Source organism: Myotis daubentonii, chromosome 7, assembly GCF_963259705.1.
Source record: "Myotis daubentonii chromosome 7, mMyoDau2.1, whole genome shotgun sequence".
Taxonomy (NCBI): domain Eukaryota; kingdom Metazoa; phylum Chordata; class Mammalia; order Chiroptera; family Vespertilionidae; genus Myotis; species Myotis daubentonii.
In genome coordinates, this window is record NC_081846.1 from 38,483,293 (window position 1) to 38,509,210 (window position 25,918).

The following is a 25,918-nucleotide window of genomic DNA, read 5'->3' on the forward strand; positions in this document are numbered from 1 at the left end:
TTTTGTGGAAGAGCCACACTGAAGGGGCCAAAGAGCTGCATGTGGCTCGCAAGCCACGGTTTGCCAACCACGGCCCTAGGGTATTTAGAGTTGGCAGTCAGAATGCCAAGAAATAAGCTCTATGCAGAAAAAAAATTATAGTTAATTTCTCATGGCAATTATTTTTATAACTAAGGCACTTACATGACTAGTTAGAAGCTTATTCTTCAAAAATAAGAATAAGTCCAGCAATTATTCAACAAGTGCTGGCGAGGATGCAGAGAAAAGGGAACCCTCATGCACTGCTGGTGGGAATGCAGACTGGTGCAGCCACTATGGGAAACAGTATGGAGTTTCCTTAAAAAATTAAAAATGGAACTTCCCACTTCTTGGGATATATCCTAAAAGACCCAAAACACCAATCAGAAAGAATATATGTACCTCTTTGTTCATGGCAGCGTTGTTTACAATAGTTAAGATTTGGAAATAACCCAAGTGCGCAGCAGTAGATGAGTGGGTAAAAAGCTGTAGTACATTTACACAGTGTAATACTGCGCAGCTGTAAAAATGAGGGGCCCCTTACCCTTTGAGACAGCATGGAGGGACCTGGAGACTATTATGCTAAGTGAAAACATGATCTCACTTATTCGTGGAATCTAATGAAGAAAATGAATTGACCAGTAAAGTAAGACCCGAAGCATGGAGGCTTGGAACAGACTGACACACCTTGATGTGGGAGTGGGGGGATGAGGAGAGATAAACCAGAGAACTGATGCATAGACCATGAACACAGACCATAGGGTTGTGAAGACTGGAGGCAGGTAAAAGGGGGGAAAGTGGGAGACATCTGCAATACAGTCAACAATAAAAAAAGAGAGAAAGTTAAGCAGTTATTAAAGCTGATATCATCGCAACCATTTCTTCATTCATTCATTCATGCAATAAACTTTATGAATCAGGTACTCTGCTCCATGCTAGGGATGGGAAGAAGCAACGTGATGTAATGATGAAGAACCCTCATTCTCAGTCAGACCACTAAGCTATTTAACAAACTGGTACCTGAGCATACAGTTACTTCTCATTCCCCCTCCAAGTATTTATTGTGCAACAACTAGGTGCCAACCACTGGGCTAGGTACAAACAATTAAAAATGGAACTGCCATTTAACCCAGCATATATTCTGGGAATATGTCCTAAAAAACCCAAAACACCAATCAGAAAGAATATATGTACCTCTTTGCTCATGGCAGCGTTGAAATCCAGTGCAGTTCTTTTTCTCAAGAAGACACAGACCACAACATCGCAATATAGTGCGATGACTTATATGTTAAAGTACGTGAGGGGCCATGGGAGCACATGCAATACAACAAACTTTAATTGCATTCCTAATATGTGTCAAGGACCTTGGTAAGTGTGAACATTTACTGATTCCAGTGGCCTAAAATCTCCTTTTCTTTTCCAACACCAACCTGGTAAATTTTGAGGAATTATGTCTTTTCTCTGTAGATAAATGTGGAATGATTACAATTTGCCTTCTAGTTCTAAGGATCTACTTGAATCCTACCCATTCATTGGCATTTCCATCACGTCTGTGACTTCCTTATAATCTTCCAATTTAACTGTTTTTTATTTAAATTGCCAGAATTGGTGTTTATTGCTTATAATTAAAGTAGTCTAATAAGCATACCTGCAATCAGACCAGTCCTGCCAAAACGAAGTCCATGTGTGGAGAAATACTTTCAGTATATGCGAACACTCAGTTTCATGACACTTTTCCTGCACAAAAAAACTACTCTATTTCCCAATCGGGGCCTTTTAACATGTTCTTTCTTCTACTTAAAAAGCTTTGCACTCCGTATCACTCCCATTTTACACTTCAAATATTAACCCCATGAAGAAGGCCTTTTTGATTTCTAGACAAGGGTTACACCTATATCTTGTTATATACTCTGGTGGCACTTCTTAATACTCAATAGCATTTATCATGATTTTTTAGTTAATTATTTTGGTACTGATGTATTTAATATTTGCCATCTGCTCCTAAAGAGCCCACCCTGTAAGGGCAGGGACTTTGCCTCATCCCAACTAGGACAGTTTCCTAAACTCAGTAGGCACTCAAAAATGTTTCATTGCATGAAAACATCAATGATTAAGTATCTTATGATGTGTACACGTTGTCAAAAACACACATCTTAAAAAGACACGTACTCTAGCTTGGAGTGAAGAAAAAAAAGCTTCTTGATTCCAAATCTGAATCTTGACAGATCAAGAAGATCAGAAGAGTGAGCCCTTCGGGAATGGAGAACAGTATGAATAAAAGGCCACATTGGTAGAATTGTAGGCAGTTCAGAATGGTTTTGAGCAGGGGTGAGAATGAAAAGATCAGCAGAGTTCTCCTCCTAAGGAGCCTTTAATGTCATGCAAAAGAACTTGGAACGTTTTCTGCATTTGGTGGGAGGATTTTTAAAAGTGTTTAAGTAGGGCATGGATCTGGTCAGATGTGTATTTTAGGAATATCACTCTGTTGGAAAAGAAGAGAAAATTAAAGTTGGCACAATGAGTCACACAAGGTTATTGCAAAAGAATGGAGGTGAGAAGGGCCCGAGTTAAGAAACAATGGTAGAAGCTATGGAGATGTGGACTGCATTTGAGGAATATTTAGAAGATATAATTGGCATTAATTGGGATTTCAGTGGGTGTGAAAGAATACATGAAAAGAGGAATATTTGGGGAAATAAAAGGAAGTGATATTTTCACTTTTTGTCATACTAAGCTTGCTTTGCCCTTGGGACATCCAAAATAAAATGTCCAGAAAAATTTTAAACATAAAGATCAGGCAATATTTTTGTCTCAAGACACAAATTTGGAAGTCATCAGTACATGCTTGACAGTTTTCTAGTTTTAAAAAAGTACTCTGATATTTCTTCAAATGTAAAGGGAGGAAAAGATGCTAAGATAAAATTTTAGAAGTTGATAAGGTTCATACAATTTTTTTAATTTTTTACCAAAGAGGTAACAGCACTTTAAAGATAACTCTAATATTATAGGAGGGAAACAGTAATAAAAACAGTAATAAAAACATTTCTAATGGGTTTTCAAGCTCCTACTAAGATCCTAAGAGTTTATAGTGGTAGATAAGAGCTTCTAATATTTAGGGTATTATTTCCCTCTCCCCCAAGATTTTATTGGATACTCCTAAAGAAAGGTCTCTAAAAACTGAAGGTTTTAAATAAAAATTCACAGGATATATTGTACTACTTTTGGGGTTGGGAGTGAGGATGAAGGAGGAGTAAAGAGCTGCTTTGAGTTGAGAAAGAATCATCTATTTCTTTCCTTGGCTACCACTTTTTAAAATTTATGGTATGTGATTTTAGCCTTTTACTACTTTGGGTTCTGCTAAGTTTTTATCTGATCATTTTCTTGCAGTTTTACTTTTAGAAATATAGTATGAAGAACTGAGGAGGGAGAGTCTATAATACAGCACCATTAAATTGTCTTTATACAGATTTATGTTATGCTTTATTTCTAATTTCCCCCTAGAGCATTGCACAGTGGTTCAAAATACCTTTTGAATTTAATTGAAATTGTAAATTGACATGAATGTAAAATTTGTATTAACCAAAAAATAGTTCATCAATTTGTTTCCTACAATATGTGGTGGGAATTTCTTAACTAATTTATTTGTCTCATTTAAATAATAGCATAAATCAGCTAAACACTGACTATGAATTCTGCTTACCATTTATTTAAAAACCATGCAATTTAGATCCAGACTAAAAGAAACATCTACTTACAAGTTATTCATTGACAACCATTGTAGAGTCTGTTTGTCATCTAATCCTGATTGTAACAGATATTAACGGCTTTTCCAACTGTGGTCTCTCCTTTTGCTATTTCTATCTCATTTACAAATAGTTATTTTTTAAATTATTTTTATCCTCCCCTGAGGATATGTTTATTGGTTTTAGAGAGAAAGGAAAGGAGAAAGAGAAACATTGATGTGAGAGAAACATCTGTTGGTTGCTTCCCATAAGTGCCCTGACTGGGGATTGAACCTACAATCCTTCGATCTACAGATGGCACTCCAACCAACTAAGTCATCCAGTTTGGGCTACACATATTTATTGATCCCTTACAATGTGTCATGTGAGTAGCTCTGATATCAAAAGTAGTGGTCCAATTGTTTGCAATGACCACTTTCTGTCTTTTTTCTGGGAAAGGGTAAATATCTTCTTTATACTTTCTAGAGCTTACCAATACTTTATATTTCAGAGCTTTCCCCTTTATCTGACTTCCTTTTTATCTCATTAGCTTCCTTTTATCAAATTGCTCTTCTTAACAGGAGAAATTTTTAAAAAGCACAGAAGATGACTAACAACTGTTTTCCCATACCAGTGATTAAAAAGGGAAGTAACAAACATTCATTCACAAGACAAAGTTAGATGACCTGGACCATATTAATGGATTCTTACAGTTAGAAGAAACTTCTAAATATTAAAGATAATTGTTATTTAAATCAGTAAACACTGAAAGGATGCAAAGTAACTATATGAGGTAGCTGACAGACATGCAGTTGATGATACTAGTTCTGAGTAAGGAAAGGACAGTTGAGCCCTGAAAAACCACCACTCACTGAAGGTGGAGGGAACAAGGAGCCACTAGGCAACAATACCGATAAGTCACCTTGGCTGGAGGAATCAGAAGGCATGGAATCACACAAGCCAAAGGTAGAGAGCATTTCAAGAAGGGAATTGTTAGCAGTTTCAAAAGCAGCTGATAGATCAAGAAAGATAAGCACAGAGAGGAGATGTTTGTTTTCATAAAGTGACCTTTGAGAGAGGAGGTTTAGTGAAAGCCAAAATGAAGTAGGTTGAGTGACTGGTGAGAATCTAAAAGCAAGGACAGGCTCACCTTAGAAGAGCTGAGTCATAAATGCCAGAGAAATCAAGTAGTGTTATAGAGGGGTCGGTGAAGGTCAGGACATGAGTCGGCTTCTTTCTCTTTTTGAGAGAGAGGCTCCAATTCATATTACAAGGCAGAAAAAGGGAAGAGGATAAAGATACTGGAGAGGATGGGAAGCAAAAACTCTTAGGGAATATCTTAATCAATAAAGGGGAAAAAAAAACTCTTAAGGAAAGAGGAAAAAAAGAATCCAAGAATAGAAGGAGAAACTACACGTTGAGAAGAGCAGTGATTTTTGATGAGGTTATCAGGGAAACACATGCACTAGTGTTCAGGATAGGAGGGTCCTCAAGGGACTACTGATTCTATGTTAGCTTTCTTCACATCGTTAACTTTACCCAGAGATCCCTCTTAGTGAAGAAGAAGAACCCCTATATGGTTCTCAGAGAGAAAAAGAGAAAAGCACAGGTTGTATATTCTTCCACATTCTTTATCCCCCAAATCCAGAATTTATGTAATGTCTAAAGACATTTTGTTACCTAAATTACTACTTTCCCTTCCCCTAATTCTATGCAATGATAATATGGAAATTAAAACATAAGCTACTTACCTCAGCTATTCCTATCATGACTCACAGTATGAATATTTATAAGTACATTAAAACAACTTATCAAATAAAAAATCAAAATACTTCTTTCATTTAAATATATATAAGGTATTACAGTCATTTTAATTTTTCCTTCAGTTGTCAGTAATCTCATGCAATAATTGAGAACTAATTATGCTTCTAATGAGTTTTCAATATTAAATAGCAAACAAACATCTAACTTGTTTAAACCAATTTCAACAGGCTCATATTTCCAGGGAATTGATTTTTTTTGCATCTCGATTATTTAACATATCTGATAGTTTAACCTGCTGGTATAGAAATACATCTAAATGCCACTGCCTGTTTTATAGAAAACTTCACCAAATTAGTAAACTTAGCTTCAGTTCAGCGATGCCCGTTTAAGTTTTACTAATTTGATAAGACAGTGGCTCTGATCACAGAGTTTACTTCAACGCTATCTTATGAGACTGCATCAGTCATAATTCTTTTTTAAAACTCTGTGTTTAAGACTTTGCAGTCAGATAGATCTAAGTTTGAATTCCAGGTCTGCCACTGATTTGTCATATGGTATCTGCCACAGTACTTAACCTCTCTGAACTCAATTCCTCATCCAAAAAATGGGGACAGGAGCTATTTGTAAAACCACCATACTCAGTACTAAATCGCTCCTCAGTATTTTGGATCCCCACTAATAGGCTAATACCAAGAAAAGAGAGAGAGACATTTTTGACCAAAGCACGGTTCCACTAAATTACCCAGAGCACCAGGATGGAGGGGCTACAAACTGAAAAATGATGTGCCTGGTGGTTGGAACGATTCAAAGTAGTAGCAGCTGTGCCCAAAAAACAGTAAAAATAATGAGAAATGGTAAAATGTGATACTTCACCCAAGGGAGTCAAGAAAATATCTGATTAGGGAAAACACTTAGTAGAGGGCTGGAAGGCCACATTAGGAGGTAATGGCTACCACACCAGGGTACTTTAGCAATTATTATAAATAAAATTCATGCAAGGGGCTCATCTCTCGCAGCCCCTCGCAGCCCCTCGCAGCCCCAGCTGGCTCTCGCAGCCCCGGCTTCCCCTGGAAGGTGTCCAGACGGTCGTTCTACTGCCCGGTCTAATTAGCATATTAGCTCTTTATTATATAGGATAAGATTATATCTCTATCTGTAGGTTGGCAAGACCTACGACACTTTAAGTTGTATCTATGATGGTATGCACCTCCACTCTTTAAAAAAATAACATTTTTAAATAGAGGTATCACTTAGTTTTATTTTTTAAAGTTGTGTTTTCTGTATAAGAATGTTTTCACAGTGTAAATATGGTTATGCCTATAACATATATAAAATAATACATCATATATACCATATGAATTTGTTTAATGTGTTATTAGGTAGCTACATAACTATTACTTTTACATTTCTAACCAACTTAATTTTTACCAGAAAATTATTTCCCTCTTCCAGGTTGTTTCCCAATTCCCCTATTACTTATTCTTAGAGTCTTGCTTTACTCTCTTAGCTTCCTTGACTCATACCTATCTGGGCAATCAATGATTCAGGTAATAAATTGATTCACTTTTCTCAATGCCTCACACATTTGTCTTTTACAAGCCATTACTTTGCCACCCTCCCCCCCACCCCCGTTTAGATCCTTATCACTCATTCCTAGACTATCCCATCATTCTTCCTACTGACCTTGCTGTCATTGTTCATTCAACACCATATGGGGCAAGACTGGGTTTCTTTTGATCACATCATGCTCTAGCTCAAACAATGTCAATAATTTCCACTTAGCAAGACAAGTTCAGGATTTCTCCCTCTAGTCCCTCCACTCATTGGCTCCCACACACCTAAATTCTCATTGGTTTCCAATGTTAATTAACCTTCTGCTCCATTCCAATTGACCTGAGCAATTAACTTAGCATGTTCTGCCTCCATAATTTTCCAGAAGCTATGCCTGGAATGAAACTCTATTGCCTCCATAAAGTCAACTCTAAATCACCAATATACTGAGAGTTGTCATTCCACTGAACTTTTGCAGCATTTACTGTTGACGTCATTCATTAAATAATAAGTCACCTAACTTACTATAACTCCTTTATGCTGTTTCTTGCCTCTAGTAATTGTTCTAGTTACCTTGACTTGTATCCTGAAACTAGATTATAAGCTCACAGATCAGATTCTTGCAATATATTTTATCAGCACACCTAGCACAGAAACTGGATTTTCAATATTTTTACTTTGGCTTAATTTGGACCCATTATTACAGTGTATAGCTTATGAAGTCATTTTTTTTTCACATACTGTTCTTTTTTTCCCTTTAAATATTTAAGAAGATAGGATCACAAAGATTGAATTTGGGGAAAATCAATAGAAATGGTTATTATCGATTAGTCTAACTCTAAATGGACATAAAGTCTCAAAAAACTTGAACTCTACCCATGTTCTTTTAACTGACATTTAGAATAATGACTATTCATCAATATAAATGGCACATTGTTTTATAGTGCAAAACAAAAGAGCATGATTTTCCTCTCTTTGTTGATTTATCCCAGAAATGTAGAACTTTAGCATCACACATCTATACTGAGATGACAAAGGGTTTGCAGCATGACAGTTTCAATGAAAACTATATGCTCTGTAGTAAACTACTATTAAATACATGATGCTAAATATAGTGCAAGACATACATTATAACATTTCTCTTATTTGACAAAACACATCTTCACAGAAACTTTCACGTTGGAGATAAGAACTTAGTGATTAATGACTCCCTCTCCCAGTAGATCCCATTAGAACATGTGCATCAAAAGAATGAGGACTTTGTTTTCTTCACCACTGCATCTCCAAGTGCCTAGAACATGTAGTCAGTGCTCAAAGCCTATGAATATATTGAATAAATGAGCAAGTTAAATTTATTTAGATTCAATCCATTATCTTTAAATGTTAACATTCTAAAATGCAAGTGTCATGCTAGTCTCTATGAACACAAAACTTTCTCAGAAGTTTACAATCAAGTTGAATTAATTAAAATCTGTTCTAGAATCAGACTATTTCAGCAATAAAAAGACCTTGACCCTATCTCATTCTAACATCACTCATTTTCAATGTGTATGAAAATCTAAAGCCACATGGTCAAAAATAGTGAGCAAAAATAAATTTATATGAATTTTGTAGTAAGTAGTATAAAAAATTGGGATAAAATGAGAAAAATATCCTGATGATACTAATTTCAGCAAAGTGAAAAGGTAATTGGATGATGCTTAAGATATATAGTTCTGTCAAAGCTTCAAGAATAGTTTGTTACAACTCTGAGAATTTATCTAAAGAACTTCTACATGGCATATCTACCTTACGTTACAAAGCTCTTCAATGTGTTTTTGTACAGAAGTTCTTATGTTTCATCTACAGCTAAAGCAGGACATTCACTAAGAAGCAATAAGTAACTTCTACTTGCAGGATGTACCTTAGCCTCTGGAAACCTTCACCTAGGCCCCCAGTTTCCTCCTCCTGCTCCTCCTTCTCCTCCTCCACTCCCACCTCCTCTGCCTCCCCCGCCTCCTCTTTCTTCTTCTGTCAATTGCTTCCCTGCCCCCCCCCCAGTTGTTTTTTAGGTATAATTGATGAATAAAATTTCTTTCCTCCTTTCATTTCATCTCCTGAATATGACTGATTATGTGTGCCTGAGTGCCTGTGAAGCATGCACGCACATGTACACACACACACACACACACACACACACACACACACACGTTTTACCCTTGATCTCAGATTTGCACAAAGGTTTTGCTTTCTCTCCTATCTGATTTTGGTCATACCTTAAATCTAATCTGTTGAACAAACGTCCAGTATCTTTCTCATGCTCACCTAGCATCTAAACCCTAGCCAGACTGATTTGGACTTAGCCTTGTCTCTGAAAGCCCACACTGTCTCATCTTTTCAGGACAATAGATAGGACACGCCTTCATTTTATGTCTCAACAAACAAAATGCCTAGAAAGGTTTTTCAACCTGCTAAGCAATAAAACAAATTGGAAACAGACTTAGATTAGAACTCTATTAACTGTATTGACATCAAAATATAAGTTATTAACTTCAAAATGTATTGACATATCTTGATTACATACATTTATATATACATACACATATGTATTTACATTTATACACATACTAGAGGCCCGGTGCACAAAAATTTGTGCACTCGGAGAGGAGGTCCCTCAGCCTGGCCTGTGCCCTCTCACAGTCTGGGACCCATCAGGAGATAATGACCTGCTGGCTTAGGCCTGCTCCCGGGTGGCAGAGGGCAGGCCCAATCCCTAGGTGCAGCCCCTGGTCGGGCTCAGAGCAGGGCCAATTGGGGAGTTGGGGCACCGCCCCCTGTCATGCACAGAGCAGGGCGGATTGGGAGGTTGCGATGCCACCCTCAGTCACGCTCAGGGTAGGGCCGATTGGGGGGTTGGGGCACCGCCCCCTGTCACACTCAAGGCAGGGTCCATAGGGAGGTTGCAGCGCCACTCCTGTCATGCACAGAGCAGGGCCCATCAGGGGGGTTGGGGCTCTGTACCCTGTCACACACAGAGCAGGGCCGATCAGAGGGTTGGGGCTCCGCACCCTGTCACACTGATCCCGGTGCTGGGAGGCCTCGCTGCTCTGCTGATCCCAGGGCCAGGACGCCTCTCGGCTCCCCTGATCCCTGGCCTGGAGGCCTCTCGGCTGCTGATAACCATGGCCTGTAGGCCTCTCGGCTCCGCTGATAACTGGGGCCTGGAGGCCTATCAGCTCCGCTGATCTCTAGCCAGGAGGACTCTCGGCTGCTGATAACCTGGCTGGGAGGCCTCTCGGCTCTGCTGATCATGGGTCCGGGAGGCCTCTGGGCTCCGCTGATCACCGGGGCTGGGAGGCCTCTCGGCTCCGCTGATCGCGGAGCCTCCGACTCCGCTGATCACAGGCCTGGAGCGGGCCGGGAGGCCTCTTGGCTGATCACCGGGGCGGGAGGCCTCTTGGCTGATCACCGGGGCGGGAGGCCTCTGGACTCCGCTGATCACCGGGGCTGGGAGGCCTCTTGGCTCCGCTGATCACCTGGGCTGGGAGGCCTCTCGACTCTACTGATCACCTGGGCTGGGAGGCCTCTCAGCTCCGCTGATCACCGGGGCTAGGAGGCCTCTTGGCTCCGCTGATCGCGGGGCCTCCGACTCCGCTGATAGCAGGGCCAGGAGCGGGCCGGGAGGCCTCTCGGCTGATCACTGGGGCCAGGAGGCCTCTGGATTCCGCTGATCACCGGGGCTGGGAGGCCTCTCGGCTCCGCTGATCACCTAGGCTGGGAGGCCTCTTGACTCCGCTGATCACCGGGGCTGGGAGGCCTCTCGGCTCCGCTGATCACCGGGGCCGGGAGGCCTCTCGACTCCGCTGATCACCTGGGCCAGGAGGCCTCTCGGATCCACTGATCGCGGGGCCTCCAACTCCGCTGATCACCTGGGCTGGGAGGCCTCTCGACTCTGCTGATCACCTGGGCTGGGAGGCCTCTCGCCTCCGCTGATCACCGGGGCTGGGAGGCCTCTCGGCTCCGCTGATCACCGGAGCCGGGAGGCCTCTCGGCTCTGCTGATCACCTGGGCTGGGAGGCCTCTCGACTCCGCTGATCACCTGGGCTGGGAGGCCTCTCGCCTCCGCTGATCACCGGGGCTGGGAGGCCTCTCGGCTCCGCTGATCACCAGAGCCGGGAGGCCTCTCGGCTCTGCTGATCACCTGGGCTGGGAGGCCTCCGACTCCGCTGATCACCTGGGCTGGGAGGTCTCTCGGATCCGCTGATCACTGGGGCCGGGAGGCCTCTCGGATCCACTGATCGCGGGGCCTCCAACTCCGCTGATCACCTGGGCTGGGAGGCCTCTCGACTCTGCTGATCACCTGGGCTGGGAGGCCTCTCAGCTCCGCTGATCACCGGGGCTAGGAGGCCTCTTGGCTCCGCTGATCGCGGGGCCTCCGACTCCGCTGATAGCAGGGCCAGGAGCGGGCCGGGAGGCCTCTCGGCTGATCACTGGGGCCAGGAGGCCTCTGGACTCCGCTGATCACCGGGGCTGGGAGGCCTCTCGGCTCCGCTGATCACCTAGGCCGGGAGGCCTCTCGCCTCCGCTGATCACCGGGGCTGGGAGGCCTCTCGGCTCTGCTGATCACCTGGGCCGGGAGGCCTCTCAGATCCACTGATCACCGGGGCCGGGAGGCCTCCGACTCCGCTGATCACCTGGGCTGGGAGGTCTCTCGGATCTGCTGATCACTGGGGCCGGGAGGCCTCCGACTCCGCTGATCACCTGGGCTGGGAGGTCTCTCGGATCTGCTGATCACTGGGGCCGGGAGGCCTCTCGGATCCGCTGATCACTGGGGCCGGGAGGCCTCTCGGATCCGCTGATCACTGGGGCCGGGAGGCCTCTCGGATCCACTGATCGAGGGGCCTCCAACTCCGCTGATCGCGGGGCCGGGAGGCCTCTCGGCTCGGATGATAACCGGGGCTGGGGGGCCTCTAGGCTCTGCTGATCGCGGGGCTGGGCTGACTCTCGCCTCCCTGATTGCGGGGCTGGGCCGACTCTGGCCTCTGCTGATCATGGGGCCGGGAGGCCTCTCGACTCTGCTGATCTCGGGGCCAGGAGGCCTCTCGGATCCGCTGATCTCGGGGCCGGGAGGCCTCTCGGCTCCGCTGATCTCGGGGCCAGGAGGCCTCTCGGCTCCGCTGATCTCGGGGCCGGGAGGCCTCTCGACTCTGCTGATCCCAGGCCCTGAGGCCTCTCTGCCCTGCTGCTTCAGGGCTGTTTGGCTTCGCTCTGCTTGGAGCCTGAGTATGCAAATTAACCGCCATCTTTTAGCTTCTATAATTAAAACATTGTATCTTTTGGAGTTGTTGCTTCAGGAGCTCAGAGCCCTGCAGCTGCTGCGGGGATCCTTGACTTTCTCCATCACTGGGGCAACCAAGCCTCCTATTCTCAGCTGCCTGGCTGCCAGCCGCCATCTTGGCTGACAGTTAATTTGCATATCTCACTGATTAGCCAATGAAAAAGGTATCGGTTGTACGCCAATTACCATTTTTCTCTTTTATTAGTATAGGACTAGAGGCCCGGGGCATGAATTCGTGCATGGGTGGGGTCCATCAGCGTGGCCTGTGGGGATTGGGCTGAAACCAGAAGTCCAACGCCACCTGCCGCTCCTGCCTGCTGCTCCTTCTCATCCCAACCCCACCGCGCCTGTCGTGGGCTCGTACTCAGTCAGTCCTGATCTGGAGAGGCTGGCACCACCACAGCAGTGCTCGCTAGCTGTGAGCCCTGCATCTGGCACCTGTCACACAGCGGGGTTGGGTGGGATGCAATCAGCCCTCCTGGCTGGCGGTGGGATGCTTTTGCAGGCCTGGGACCCAGATCCATCCCACTGACGTTCGTGCCCACTGACGTCCGTGCCAATTGTCAGGAGTCAACTGGCAGCCACTTTTATATTGTTTCTTCCTTGCGAAATGTCTAGGGAGGGGAAGCAGCCATGGTGCTCAAGGCCGACTTCCAGGAGGCTTGCAGCGCTGTTGGGATTGTGCCGGTGGTGCCTAGCCCATTCTCCAGAGACTGGACCTGCAGGACTACTGAGGGAGGGAGTGGCTGCCCCTGGGCTGGAGGGCCTCCGAGATGAGTTGTTGGGCTGAGAGGCACTTCCGCTGTAGGAGCACACTGACCACCAGGGGGCAGCTCTTGCTTTGAGTGTCTGCCCCCTGGTGGTCAGTGCATGTCATAGCAACTGGTTGTTTGGTTGCTTCAGCTTTTATATATATATAGATGTACAATATATACATATATTTTTACATATGTCCTCCCAGAATGTAGCTTTTTAAAATCAGTTTATGAATCTAGTGCTAAATTCATACTAAGTGAATGAATAAATAAATAAACACCCTAATGGTGTAGTTAATCCATTTAGAAAACCTACCATTCGTGGAAACTTATAAAACTTGTTGGCCCACCACATGTTTGGCAAAGACTTCAAAGATAGCTAAACGTCTTCAAAGATGGGGTAACTATACACTATCATGTATTTGTGATGACAAGGAAAGATTTCTTTTGGATCATGGATGAAAGTGAGATTTAAACATTAGTTCTGTAATTGGAAATTTGGCTATGAATCACACAAACTTAATATTTTAGAGCCTAACCTATAAAATGAACAAAATTAAACAGATGTCTAACCGCTATTAAGTATTTAATAGAGGGATAAGTGCATTGACTATATAATCAGGAACCCAGACTCTTATAGTTTGGTGTATTTTTTTTTTTTTACCAGAAACAAAGGCAAAATAAGATACTTAAGTCTGACTAAATAATGCCTATAGTTTAAAGACGCTGGAATGTTAACATGTTTTAGCTATAAAGAATAGGAATCAGTTTCTCTTTCAAATATATATACATAATTATTTCTTTAAAATGTCAGCTTTTATGTTCAAAATGAAAAGAACTAGCATTTCAATAAGAAACTACCACATAGTACCAATAACTGTATTATTTCATTTAACCCTCATTTAATAATCACATGAGATGAATATCTCTGTATTATTTTTCAGATGAAGAAACTAGATCTCAAAGAAAATGGTATCACTTTTGTGAGCCCTTAACTGCTAAGTGCTAAAACTAAGGTATAAACCCACATTTACCTTACCCCCAAAACCCTTATGCTTTGCTCAACTGCTTCAAAGGTAAAGTCATTACAAAAGCACAGTTTCTATGTTTTCTTTGATTGAAACCATTCATTTAATAAAAAGCATTTAAAAGAACATGTTGTAAGATGTTCAAGATGAAAGTGTCCTCTTTAAGTATTGAGTCTGTCCCTCTTTACCAACGTGTTCTCGCCAAAGGCAAAGGCCGTGACTTGGAGGGGCCTATCCTGTATCATATCAAGCATGTCACAATGCACTCATAGCTTACATTAAGTCCAATCGATTTATAACTACATTCTTTGAGTTTCAAATAACTGCCTACCATATTTTATAGGCATTTTTATGAAACATTGATTTATATTTTGAAATATTGTTTGAAGTGCTAAGTCCACTTAAAATTTTCAGGCCCTATGTTTTTTGTTGTTGTTTATTTGTTTTAAATTTTTTTATTGATTTCAGAGAGGAAGGGAGAGAGCGATACAAACATCAATGATCGGCTGCCTCCTGTGCGTCCCCTACTAGGGATCATGCTCACCACCTGGGCATGTGCCCTGACTGGGAATCCAACTGTTATCTCCGGTTTCCTAGATCAATGCTCAACTACTGAGCCACACCAGTAGGACCAGGCCCTATGTTTTTCATAGGTCTAGTAAAACTCATAATTCCCTGGCACTATGTCTTTATTGATCTATGGGTGGGGGTAGGGGGTTAATGGCACTGGGAAAAGAAAGGCAAAGTCCTTTGCCTGGGTAACTTAGTAGATATCAGGACCAGAGACCAATGGTCTAGTTTTCTATCACATGCCTCCATATGCATAGAATTCCACACAACCCATTATGTACAAGACAGATTTGGGGGTCTGTGTTCAAGCAGTCTCTCCTATGAAGCTCAGGCTTTGAGTAGAATTTCAGCTGGATATTAAATGACATTTAGATTCGAAAGGATATGTAAGTAAAGTATTAGTAATATTAGTAATAGCATTGGTATTTTATAAAATAAATAAACCATAATATGCAGCCATAGCATAATGGGGCATCATGACCAACCAGTTATTCAGTATGTTTGAAGATTGTGTGTGTGTGCATGTATGTATCCATGTACATATCCAACAATAAGCATAAATTATAAAATTTCAATACATGCAAAGTTATCTCATCAAATCTCATTTCATAAATCCAGAAAATGATACTCAAAGACATGAGGTGATTAATTCTTTTATATAGCTACACCATAGCAAACTTGAGACTAACAATACACAAGTTATTGTTTTTAACTACTTTCATACTGCTGCTGCAAGCAATTTCTATAGATAAATCATGATAATCAGTATTCCTTTTCAACAAAAAAATTCCTACCTTACATCCTAATTTTGAAGAACAATATGATGAGTAATCTGAAAACCATTAACAAGCAGTGAGAAGCCAGGTTAGTCAGTTCAAATCCTGAGGCTGCAAACTTTTTTTCAGTCCATGGTTTTAACTTTGCTCAAAACTTTAAACTTCTTACTCTTTTGTAATATCTCAAATATTTCAGTAATGGCTCATGCATAGGGTTGGGCTTTAATTCCTTTGTGTTTCGCTAATAATGGCACACAGCTTCACATGCAGGTTTCAACACATCTTCCCTAGAAGAGGAAACTACTTAAAACTCAAGGCCACTGTTAACAAAAGAAAAGATTAGACAGAAAAGATTTCAGGAAATTTTAAAGACAATTTTTAATTAGTTCATGTAATTTTGCTCTGAAGGGTAACCACATTCAACAATAACATTTATCCTTCAGTCCTGAGAACCAATGGGTGTCACCAGCGGATGTAGACAAATTGGCTTAAGCATCACTTTTTTAAGAGAGATTTTATCCACTTATTCTCTCAATGCTCTGCACCTTTTGTGCAGATCTGGTTAACTTTAACTCCACTTTTAGTCTCCCTCTTTTAATTCTTATTTTCTGACTAAGAAAATATAAATTTATTTTTAAGTTTTCAGAAGGTTTCAGTAAAGATCAAAGTAAGTGTCTTTGATCTTTTATACCAGTGGTTCTCAACCTTCCTAATGCCACTACCCTTTAATACAGTTCCTCATGTTGTGGTGACCCCCAATTTCATTGTTACAAATTGGACATAATTAAAGCATAGTGATTAATCACAAAAGCAATATGTAATTATATATGTGTTTTCCCATGGTCTTAGGCGACCCCTATGAAAGGGTCATTCGACCCCCAAAGGGCGCAACCCACAGGTTGAGAACCGCTGTTTTATACCAAACCCTGACTTTCAAATATCATTGTTTTTATCTTGTTTAGTAAAAATCTTAGGCAATAAAAAAGATATTAGGTTAATCTTCCTTCAGTACTTTTTAAGTTGCCCATTTCTTAATTTCAATCAGTGGTCTCTGTGGACACTTCATCCCACAGCTCATAAAATCACCATCAACAAGTGCAATGACTAGATTGGCAGCATTTCCAGTTGAGGAAAGGAAAGAGCACAACTCTTTGCTTCAATAATTTCCAAGAGATTATGTTTTACTCTCACTGCTATGGGCTCTAACACTGTGATCTATAATACCAAACATTTCTATTCATTATTTTCATCTTCAAAGCAACTCTATAAAGTAGATATTATTAATTATATTAGATATATGAACAAACTGAAACTCAAAGAAGATGGATGACTTGCTTAAAGTCACAGAACTAGTAAGTGGCAGAGTTGGGATTCAGGCCTAGGGCTCTCTGTTTCCAAAGGTTATACCTTTTGATTATACCATATTGCTAGAACTACTGTTTTCCTAAGACTGAGGTAGGAGGGACTGAGAAAAGAGAATGACAAAGTAGGTAGTGTAGTCAGGCACTTATTTGAGACCTGAAAATAATGCTATGAATAACATAAATGATAGAAAATATGGGTGTTTATATAAAGTATAACAAATGCCTTTAGTTACAGATTGAAACAATATGCTGCTTCTGACTTTATAAATCTTCAAAATTTCCAAATTCCATACTTAGATAACTTGTTCAGCCACACATGCTCACTTCACTAAACATTGAAAATGAGAAGGATCTAACACTCATTAAAGAAGAATGAAAATTTTGCTCCAGTTGGATTTTGAATTTAAATGGATGTATTGCATTGAGGTCATACAGTTCAGAATTAACTAGCTATTTCCTGAGCCCACACTTATGGAGCATCTGTCAGAGGTAGGATAGATTGTCTGGCAGCATGTTTATGACTCAGCAAAGTAGATGTGAGTAGATAATCTTAATTGCTTGACTAATTATGTATGTGTCTAAATGGAGTTCTTTAATGATTAAGAGCAGTAATGGTTTTTCAGGTAGTTGTACTGAGCCTATGGTAGATAAATTACCAACATTATTAAGGTAATAATACTAGGTAAACATACATTTTCTTTTTATCAGCACGTTGTGCTTACTCTTAAAAGGCTCTAGTAAATTGGATTTTAATTCCAGTGGCTCCATTAGAGAGGCATTACTTCCAGGAATGTTTTAAATATTTCATATGACATTAGAATAAGAGAGATTTTATCCACTATATCTACAGTAATGTGCTTCATTCTAAACTCATCACCTTTCCCACTCCTCTCCAAATGTGTTCTGCCTTCTTAGAAAAGGCCCTGGTATCTGTAGCCTTAAGCCAAACTTCTTTTGTATCACCATCTCCCCATCTGCCATCCAATTAACCAAGTCCACTGACTCTCCATGGCCTCAGACTTTTTCACTCATATTTATTCTTTATCTGTGACCACAGGGACCATTTTAGAATAAAATCTAAGCACACAAGCCGAAACTGGTTTGGCTCAGTGGATAGAGCGTCGGCTTGCGGACTGAAGGGTCCCAGGTTCGATTCCGGTCAAGGGCATGTACCTGGGTTGCGGGCACATCCCCAGTGGGAGATGTGCAGGAGGCAGCTGATCGATGTTTCTCTCTCATCGATGTTTCTAACTCTCTATCTCTCTCCCTTCCTCTCTGTAAAAAATCAATAAAATATATTGGGAAAAAAAAATCTGAGCACACAAGCCCCCCTGCTTGAAACCATTTGGGGGTTCCTAATCATAACTCCTTCAACATTTTTACAATGTTCCCCTATATGGTGCCCACCTAACCTCCACCCTCACCTGATGCCACTTTATGTTGATTCCGACTGGACTGCTTACAGTTTCTCAAATCTGCAAGGCCTTGCCCTACTTCTGAGACTTTGTCCGTGTTTTTGCCATTGTCTTGAATATTCTTCCCTGCCTTTTCCTTCAGGTTTCAGCACAACTTCTTCCCTCCGTTAAGCATTTACTAACTGGTTATGTGCTCTTACTGCGTTTGTAATTTTATTGGGAATGTTTAGAGCATGTCAATCAGTCTAGATCAGGGAGCATAAGCAATGTTAAAAACTAATAATATGTTATATGTCAATTCTTTGAAAGATCATTTTGGGGCTTTTTGTCTTTGTCATGCTTTTTCCTTCATCAAAACATTCAATCAAAATTATTAATAAAAAGTAAAATTCAAGTATTCTATTTTTAAAAAAAGGAGTCTTACTCATTATTATATAATAATTACATTATTAAACTATAAATTTAATAACATACACAAATATTTTTAATCATTTTGATTTTTGTTTTGCCTTGTTTTGTTTCCACTTGCATGTGTTCCTTAGAATATAAAATTTTGAATAGGAAGTCATATTCTATTTTTTCTCAATTTATTTTATGTGAAAGAGTCAAGATTATTTTGTATCTAAGAAAGATATTTTCTCATTAGGAGTTTGATGCTAAAGCCTTTCAGGCTTTTCACTGAAGTGAAATGTAGGCCTATACTTCTAAAAACAATGAGATCAATTTCAAATTCAAGCTATTGCACAGAAAAATTTAATATTAAAAGGGGAAATATAACGATAGTAATTAGGTTGTGGTATGTCTGAAAAGTTGCCAAGAAGAATGTCAAACTAAGTTAGAAATAAGAAAATGAACTGATGCCTGCAATAAGCTCATTTTTAGGTAATAAACCCCAGTATGCTCATAATTATAGATCTATATATATATAAAAGCCAAGCGACCAGAATGACTGGAATGACCAGAACGACTGGAACGACCGATCACTATGACGTGCACTGTGGCCAGCCAACTGGCCCGATCGAGGGTGGGGCAGGCCAGCCAACCTCCCATGGCCCCTCGCCCTGGCCGGCCCGGCCCCAATTGGCTCTGATCGGGGCGGGCTGGCTGGACCCCACCTGTGCACAAATTCGTGCACCAGGCCTCTAGTATTTTAATAAGTACCCAGATAAAAGAAATATATAGAACACAGTTTTATGTGAATCAGAAAATAAAACAGCTGGAAAGTTGTTTGCAAAGCTATGTGCTTACAATATGCTTACAAATAATGCACTGGGGCCACAGTAAGTTGTTTCTGTGGCTGCCTTGTGTAAAAAATGAGGGAAAGGGAGGATAAGGTACAAGGTCCACTCTAAAATTAGTTTCCTTATAGTCATTACCTTCCACTTATGTTGAAATCTTACATGCAAGCCAAAATGGACTTTTGAATGAAGTGTGTAATTTTAAATGTTTTTGATAAGTCATGAACTGTTTGATTTTCAGTATTGACTACAAGTTGCTAACTATTCCCTGATAGCTTATTGCAAAGAACAATAAAGTTTCAGGGCATTACTGGGTAAAATGTTTACTTCTCAATTCAAAGGAAATGAAAAGTAAGCTTAGTCCCTATTTATGTGGGCCCATTTACTCATCAACTTAGGAGAAAGGTAAATGACCATTACAGGACAGATACTGCTATTATATGGCAGTATTGAATTGAACTCTTGAACTCCTATGTTCCTCTAAGAAGGCAGCCAAATTGATTATATATTCAGTTTTCTACTATCACCATTTTACTGACTTTTTAAAAACAGATTCAGATGATTTAAAGAGAGCAATTGGTTATTGGACAAGCACACTAAGGCTTTGGGATATAAGTCTCAAAATCACGATTATGCAAAATTGTCTATCCACAGTCATTAGCTGAGTATGGTGCTAATTAAGAGCATGTCTAGACTGAAACAGTGACACAACCAGCTCCAATCTACTGCTAATAAAATTTATCCTTGCTGAGATGATTCCAACTTTTTTCATCCTGTTCATGTGCTGTAAAAGCCATTTTAAATTATCTTATAAATATTTAATGTAAGAGCTCCTGTGGTTCAATGGGCTATCATGTGTAGGTAGTTGTGCAATGTGAGGGCAAAGATAAACTTTCTGAAATAATCAGGTAAGTTTTAAGTGGTCTCTATTTTCCTTCCAGAACAAGGGTTCTGCTTAGTCACTCTCTCATATCTCCAGAGCCCTGTTCTTCAGACCTGCTACCCAGAGAGGACTTAACTAACACCTGATACACTTGGAAGGGTCTGCTGACATGGTATTTCTTCTTCCAACTCATATTAAAATTTAATGATTTCATAATCCATTCCTTCAGGGCATTACAAGGTGACAGAAAGTCATTGACAATCAGTTGGAGCAAATGAGTCAATGGACCCAGTGATTTGTTACTTCTACTGGACTCAAGCCTTCCAGCTGGAATGATTGATGAAAGGCTCATAGGGAAAAGGAGATTTGAGCTGAGTCTAGGAAGATAAGAACAACTGCAATAGACGGAAAGGGAAGATGACATCTCAATATGTGTACAAATCACTCATATTGGTCAACTAGAATCGGAAAGGGAAGATGACATCTCAATATGTGTACAAATCACTCATATTGGTCAACTAGAATCGGAAAGGGAAGATGACATCTCAATATGTGTACAAATCACTCATATTGGTCAACTAGAATCCAAAGTTTTAAGCTGTTAGCCTTCCAACTTATGTTCTAAGTCAAGACAAGAGTTGTTTTAATAAGTGTATATATACAGGTAGGAAACCAGACATCAAAATAAATAACAGGGTCTAACTCTAAGAAGGAAATGCTTGAGATTTATTTTTTTGTTTGATTATCTGAATTTTTGCTTATATAATAAAAAACTAAATATTAAAGTCATCTTATTTAATACATTATCAAAGAAAAGAAAAAGGAAAAGAAATAGAATTGACACTCCAAGACAATATCACTCACATCCTAATATATAAAAACCCTGGGTTCATCACATCCACAGTGACTGGAGGCTAGACCTAACGCCCAGGCTGTGTGTGCAGCAGGCTCTGGTGGGTGGGGACTTGTGGCAGCAGAGATGGGGACAGGGGAGGTCCGGCCAGCACTCACACTCACTCACAACCACACACATGCACAGACACACACAACACCCACCAGCTCACAGCCTTTTCTCCCTTTCTTTCTCTCTCTCCCAGCTTGCTCTAGGAGCCTCTCTCAGAACAAGAAAACAAAACAGACAGGGCCTGAAGAGGCCTGGAGGAAAGGGAAGGAGGGCAGAAGGTGGAGCAGCCCCCACTGGCCCCGCCCCCTCCTAGCTGGGAAAGAGGAAGAGGGAGACAGGGAGGCAGGGAGGCCTGGAGGACTGCTGAGAAAAACAAAGAGGGCCAGAGACTGAGCGAGATCAGGCTGGCAGGGGAGGGCAGTTAGGGGTATCAGGCAGGCAGAGGCAGTTGGAGGTGAGATCAGGCCAGTAGGGGAGGGCAGTTAGGGGCAATCAGGGAGGAAGAGGCAGTTAGGGATGATCAGGCAAGCAGGCAGGTGAGTGGTTAGAGGAGCCAGTGGTCCCAGATTGCGAGAGGGATGTCCGACTGCTGGTTTAGGCCCAGTCCCTGGGATTGGGCCTAAACCGGCAGTTAGAAATTCCCCAAGCGGTTCCCGATTGAAGAGGGTGCAGGCTGGGCTAAGAGGAACCCCCTGACCTGTGCACAAATTTCATGCACCGGGCCACTAGTTGAAATAGAATAGAAAAAAGTACATTCTGGTATCACATCAAATAGAACCTCGTGTGGCTAAGTTATAATTAAGAACTTGCTTATGATTACTTCCATGAGGAAGATAGAAATAAAACAACAAGAGTATGATGTTGCTTATATGTAGAAAGATAAATGTATTAATACAGTGGGAAGTCCATTGACTTTGGATAGACAACCTATCTTTAAATTTCAGACCTACTAACTTCCTAGCTTCTTTGATCTTGAGCAGCTCACCAGTCACCCTCATTCTGTAAAATGAAAGTAATATTTATCTCACAGCATTTTGAGGATATATATTATAGGTGAAATAGGTTTGCAAACTATCCATATATATAAAAGCCTAAGCGACCGACCAACCATTCGACTGTCTGAGCAGTAGCTATGACGCGCAATGACCACCAGGGAGCAGATGCTCCAACCAGTAGCTATGACGTACACTGACCACCAGGGGAAAGATGCTCAACACAGGAGCTGCCAAGCTGCAGTGACTTGGCAGCTGCGATTCTCAGTTGATGCACCCGGAACTAGAGAGGAGGGAGCCCGATTCTGGGGTGTGTCACCCGAGAACCCCTCTCTTGTAATCCAAGACCCCTTGGGGGATGTCAGAGAGCCTGTTTCAGCCCTATCCCTGCAGGCCAGACCAAGGAACCCCACTGGTGCATGAATACGTGCACCGGGCCTCTAGTAAAACTATAAAAGATAAGATAAGTTACGATTAAACTCTTTACATTTGCCTTTGAGCTTATATTATTTTTTAAATTATTTTATTTGTAGCTTAAAGGCATTTTTCTTTTATGTACTAGATGTATCTGTACTAGATACGTCTGTACTAGATCTATCTGTAAAATATGTATTTAATATGTTCCTTGTATGTAACTGTCCATATAAACAGTACAGCTGGTATTGGGCTTGACTCCAACTATGGCTGTGAACTATAAAACTACAGTATAAAAATATCTTTGAAAAAAAAAATATCTTTGACTGTCTCCAAGACCTTAAGCAAAAAGTGCCCTTTATTGGCTTAGTAAAGCAGGAATTCTGGGCTATTCACCAAGTAAAATGACCTGTGGGAGAATTTGAGATGAGCCATTCTAGCTCAGTCATTCATGACATTTTTCTTCACTGAAATGTGATGGTGAGTAGCTCTCTGGCATTATTTCTTGAAAATCCTTTCATCACTGGGGCAAGTGGGCAGTGCTTAGGATCCAAGAAGGGAGAATGAATAATCCTTTGAAAAGCAAATCCATTCCGAGTCTGTCCTGCTTGATCTGAAATCCCTGGACATATGGAAAAGTTATTTTCAATAAGAAGATACCTATGGCAAATGAGCAAGTTTCCTGTATTCAGCTTTAGAACCCTCAGCCAAAACTAGAGGAAATAGAAAAGTCTAATGAGCAAAATGAACTGACAAGCAAAATAGGGACAGACTCATAGATAGAGAGCAGGCTGACAGCTATTGGGAATGGGGGTGTGCTGCGGGTGTGTGTAGAAATTGAGCAAAAAAGAAAAAGAAAAGAGAGAAAAAAATTCATGGACATGGACAACAGTGTGGTGACTGCGGGGGGGGGGGGCGGGGGCGCAGACAGTGTAGGAGGGATAAATGATGATGGAAGGAGACTTGACTTGAGGTACAGATGGTGTGTTGTGGAATTGTACAACTGAAACCTGTATAATTTTGTTAACCAGTGTCACCCCAATACATTCAATTAAAGGGGGGTGGGAATTAGGGCCCTAGCTAGTTTGGCTCAGTGAATAGAGCATTGATTTGCAGACTGAAGGGTCCTGGGTTTGATTCTGGTAAAGGGCACATGCCCAGGTTATGGGCTCCATGCCCAGTAGTGGCATGCTGGAGGCAGCCAATCAATGATTTTCTCTCATCATTGATGTTTCTCTCTCCCTCTCCCTTTCTCTCTGAAATCAATAAAAATATATTTCTAAAAAAAAAGAAGAGGAAAAAAAGGAAGAAAGGAATTAGGACAGGTCAAATGCTGTGTAAAACATTCTTCGCCGACTCCTTCCACACCTTTGGGGACCCCTGGAGCCCCGGGGCTGGACCCCGGCAGTCAAAAGTAAAAAATAAATAAATAAATGAAACGTAATGTTAACCATAGTCAAACACAATTATTTTCCTTTGCTCTGTTCATTTTTTTTCTTTAATTAAATCTTAGCTATGGTACAATTATCAACAATTTGTGCAATAAATGTTCCACAGACTATGGAGGAAATGACTGAATGACTTAAAGCAAGAAATTATAATGATGTGCAGATTGTGATGAAATATATGAGCTTCTCATGAGAAGACCTCATGTGCCTTATCATAGCTAATTGAAAGCTAGGACAGGTAAATTATAGAATACAAATCAAAGGTCATAACAAACCAATTATGAAAGTGAATCTTCCCTAGAGAATCACCCATATATAATTAAGATTGCCAAAGCCTCTCACATAAACCAGAGTTGGGCAAGAATAAATCCACTATCAATAGGATTGCTGGCATATGTCATCTTGCTTGATTCCAGCATGATCTGTTATCATGCTCTGTGCTTCATGGAACTGGGAACTAAAGCTCAGAGATTCAGATATACCATGTTATTCTAAGGTTAGGGCTCTTAGTTCTACACAAAGCTAACTCCCAGTGTTAAAGTCATGGGAAAGCAGTTTGGAAGTTACTATATGATTTTGGAATAAAGCAATAGTGCCCTAGACTGAGCAGCCAATAAAAATATTGCATCCTCCACATGGACCACAGGGCCCATCACAATGTCATACCTACACAGAGCCAGGGCACTCTATATGTCACCTGCCTGGGCCCTGGGGGCATTTTAATTTAAGCCCTTGGTAAATTCTGCTCCCAAATGTGCCTGGAATTGCTGAAACAAAGTAATGACTAGAAAAGGATGGAAGAAAAGGTAGAATATCCCAAAACTTTCAGACTTGTTCCTGAGCAATCCTATCTAATAAAAGAGAAACATGGTAATTAGCGTACGACCGCTACCCTTCCCATTGGCTAATCAGGGCAATATGCATATTAACTGCCAGCCAAGATGGCGGCCGGAAGCCAGGTAGCTTAAAGTGAACATGAGGCTTGCTTGCTTCAGTGACAGAGGACTCCAACGTTCCCCGCCTGCTGCTGCAGGCCTCTGAGCTGCAACTCTAAGCAACTATGTTACAAATATAGAAGCTAAACAAAACCCCAGAAACCTGCTTTAGTCCGTTGGGCTTCAGCCAGCAGGATCGCAACATTGTTTCAAATACAGAAGGTAAACAAAGGCCAGAAGCCTGCTTTCAGCAGCAGAGGCCTCAGAGCTGGAGCCAGAGCTAAAGCTGGCCAGAATAAAAAAAAAAAAAAAAGGAGCGGTTGGGAGCTTCAGTCACTTGCCAGCCTGAAAACAGCCCTCAGCCCCTCACCCAGACTGGCCAGGCACCCAGTGGGGACCCCCACCCTCAAGGGTGTGTGACCAGTTGCAAACAGCCATCATCCCCTCACCCAGGCTGGCCAGGCATCCCAGTGGGGACCCCCACCCTGATCCAGGACACCCTTCAGGGCAAACCAGCTGGCCCCAACCCGTGCACCAGGCCTCTATCCTATATAGTAAAAGGGTAATATGCCTCCCAGCACTGGGATCAGCGAAGCCGAGAGGCCTCCCGGCACCGGGATCAGTGTGACAGGGGGCAGCGCCCAAACCTCCTGATTGCCCTGCGGCTCTGTGTGTGACAGGGGACAGGGCCACAATCTCCCTATCCGCCCTGCTCTGTTCGTGACAGGGGAACGCGCCCCAACCCCCTGATCAGCCCTGCTCTGTGCCTGATAGGGGGAGCTCCCCAACCCCATGATCGCCCTGTGGCTCTGTGTGTGACAGGG

The 25,918-nt window shown here is 41.7% G+C and overlaps 1 protein-coding gene across 2 annotated transcripts in view; it reads right to left on the minus strand.

Annotated features, from left to right (window-relative positions):
- Positions 1-25,918, minus strand: part of PPP1R1C (protein phosphatase 1 regulatory inhibitor subunit 1C) — a 116,678-nt gene that overhangs the window by 77,841 nt on the left and 12,919 nt on the right. The gene's annotated exons all lie outside the window — the stretch shown is intronic.